Source organism: Papio anubis, chromosome 6 (genome assembly GCF_008728515.1).
Source record: "Papio anubis isolate 15944 chromosome 6, Panubis1.0, whole genome shotgun sequence".
In the NCBI taxonomy this organism is placed as follows: domain Eukaryota; kingdom Metazoa; phylum Chordata; class Mammalia; order Primates; family Cercopithecidae; genus Papio; species Papio anubis.
The window spans coordinates 78,842,253-78,845,680 of NC_044981.1; the positions used below are offsets into that span (position 1 = coordinate 78,842,253).

Sequence of the window (3,428 nt, forward strand, 5' to 3'; positions counted from 1 at the left end):
TCTGGTAACCTCGCATGTAGTTTGTGCAGTTGGCTAGGAGTAAGAGAAACAATCACGCATTGGAGATGGCGAATGGAAACCAATACTCTGACAGCATATGGAGGCAACAACAAGGAGTGGTGACACCTGCCGACCTCAAGCGGGCCTGTTTCATTTGAATTGTTAGCTCCTACTTAGCTTCAGCTGACTACTGCCATGAGGGAATGTGGACCAGACTTGCCTGATGGTCTAATTTTTCTCTCACACACCAAAAAACTAGAAATCAAATTTTTAATGAAATCTTCAAATTTTCTGGCCACACCAAAACATCTGCAATCTGAAATGTTTGTCCTTAAAGACAAAATGTGGCTCAGCCTGTGAGTTATTCCCATCTCTCATTGTTCTTCTCATCTATCATCTCTTCATTGATGATTTTTTTTTTCATGATCTGTGGTTTTCTTTTTAATTATCTTTAGTCTTGCAATCACACATAATTTTAAAATTTGTGTATATCTCCACTACTTTAATCCTTTTAAGTTGGCAAAAGCACCATTCCCAATCACAAATACACAGTTCTACAGATTTATGTTTCTGAATGGCTGTTTAAAGACAATCCTAAATTATAACTTAGTTTGACTTAGATTGTAAAGAATTCAAGAGTGAAGTTTAACTTGCTACTATTTTAAAAGCATGTGACCTTATAAATTTGTAAGATGTGAGAAGTGAATAATCTTTAATATTACACATAAACCATACTAAAATGCTTTTCAATAAGTAAAAGGAACCATTTTAAATACAGGGAATTATAATTAGATTGGCATCGTTAAGGCCAAAACTCTAGACATTGCTACCTTATTTACTTTCAACCCTTGCCTTTAAGAGGCAAATGAACACAAAACACAGGAACACAGGTGAATCTTGCTTGGTACTGAGACAGTGAAGGAATTTCCCTAGTAATTTAAATATATTCACAGAACCAGCTATATAAATCTAAATATAAAACCAATCTCCAGTAAGTTTTAAGATGGCACTCACCATCTTTGCGAAAAGTTGAACATTACTAACAAAGTCTAATCATATCTTTAGAAGGGGTAAACAGTGATAGCATTTACTGAATTGGAATTACTATTAAAATTCAAAAACTGAACATACTCATTTAACCACAAGCCAGTCTTAGTTTTAAATCAGGACTGCTCAACAAAATATTCTGTCAGTCATTCATGATCTGAATTCTGGTGTATGAAATCTATTAAAGTATGGTACACATAAAAAAGTCACGAGACATTTGTTTTGTAATAAATAAGGCAGTGGCCAATTATTACTCATTAGTAGCTTTTTTGAGATAAGCTATCAAGTCTGCCCTTTCTTCCTTCTTCTTAATGCCAACAAAGATCATTTTTGTTCCAGGGATGTACTTCTTGGGATTCTCCAAATACTCCATCAGTGTATCCTCTCCCCAGGTGATGCCTTTGTTCTTATTGGCGGCTGTGTTAGATTATCCAGGGGCCTGACCTGTCTTCCGCCCGAAGAGACCATGGAGATTTGGCCCAGTCTTGTGCTTGCCTCCCTTTTCAACGGTGTGGCACTGGAAACACTTCATAATAAAAATCTTGCCTTTCTCAACATCACCCATATTTAATTCTCTTTTTAGTCGCTGGCACAATGAAGATTCCCGCTCCGAAGCAGGACGTCCCCACTCTCTAACTTCACTGATGATTTTTTATTCATCCTCTAGGAGGTTACCTAAATGTGATGAAGGTTATTTGATTTAATGGATGCTTCATCTCTGGATCTAGTGAGAATCTTGGGGCATTATAAGAAAGAGAAGGAACTGGTTACAGTGGCTCACGCCTGTAATCCTAGCACTTTGGGAGGCTGAGGCAGGCAGATCACTTGAGGTCAGGAGTTCGAGACCAGCCTGACCAATATGGTGAAACCCCACCTCTACTAAAAATACAAAAATAAGCTGGGTGTGGTGGCACGTGCCTGTAGTCCCAGCTACTCGGGAGGCTGAGGCAGGGCAGGAGAATCGCTTGAGCCTGGGAGGCAGAGGTGGCAATGAGCCAAGATTGTGCCACTGCACTCCAGCCTGGGCGATAGAGCAAGATTCCATGTCAAAAAAGAAAAAAAAAAAAAAAGAAAAAGAAAAAGAAAGAAAGGGAAGGGAAAGTATAACAGAGAGAAGCTGACATTAGAGGTACCATGGTCTCTTGCCTTTCCTGGGAGTGAAGTGGAAGCACAAAAACCAGTCATATGTCACTCACTAGACTGCTCCTGGGGCCAATTCCTGGCTCTCCTTATTAAGCACTTATGTGCCAGGCCACAGCTAAGGGTGTCCACATACATTCTTCATTTGCTCCTCATAACCACTCTTCCAGACAACATTTATCATGCTAACTTTCAAATGAGGGAAGAGGGACTCCCAGAGGTTAAGTGGCTTGGCCCAAATCACATGGCAGATAAGTGGTAGTGTTCAGGTTCAAACCTTAGTTTCCTAATCCCAGATATATTTCCATTGAGTACGCTGTTCTTATCCATAGTGGGTTCAGTTCCATATTCAGAGGCCATGCAGAAGGAGGAGGAATAGCCTTCATTCTTCTTGACTGGGTATGTGATTAACTAGGTGGTTTGCCCAGGATATTTGACTCTGATAAATCTCTTTATTGAAGGCTTATTCATGTCCTCTAGTTATTTAATCATCATTTCCAGAACCAAGAAAACATGTCATAATAAAATATAAAACAAAAAGCTATCATAAATTTCCTAACTTGGAATATAAATGACTGATCCATTAGCCTTAATTTACATGCCTATGAATTAAACTTTACAAGAGTCTCTCTCCTCTGGCAATGTCCTGTGAAATCCTGTCTCTGGGAGACTTTCTGGTTGGGGCCCAGTGCTTTAGTCCTGGCTGCATTTCCTGGAGTTCATGTCCTCTTCAGATTTTTAATTTATATTTATTTATGATGCTTCTAGGTTAAGTCTCTGGTTTCTGTAAGAAATCCAGTTTCCTCTGATAATTCTCTCTATTGTGTCTAAACTACAGATGAGAGTGGTAGAATGTCTTGATTCTGGTTCATTTGATTTTCTCAGTTAACATTTGTTAAATATCTACGTTGCAGGTACTGTACTTAGTGCTGCATATATAAAAGTTTTGCTGCCCTTGAAGCTGTCCTATCTGAGAGGCAGACATGGAAAAAAATAATTCCCGAACAGTGTGGCAAGTACCCAGGACCAGTGCTGGCACAAACGCAGCAGAGAGATCAACACTGCCTATCAGAAAGAACAGGACCAAATGGAGGAGGGGCTGCACTGATGGACCCAACTTTCAGATTTTTGGGGGAACACATCATTGCATTTCCTTGGGCCACCCAAAAAGACAGAGAAAGCCAATGGTTTTGCAGATTTGTGGAGCGCCAGCAACTGTTCCTCAAATGAGCAGATCATAG

At 39.6% G+C, this 3,428-nt stretch overlaps 1 pseudogene; it reads right to left on the bottom strand.

The window, feature by feature from the left end:
• Positions 1-1,273: 1,273 nt before the first annotated feature.
• LOC116275325 lies at positions 1,274-1,904 on the bottom strand (annotated as a pseudogene).
• Positions 1,905-3,428: the final 1,524 nt, after the last annotated feature.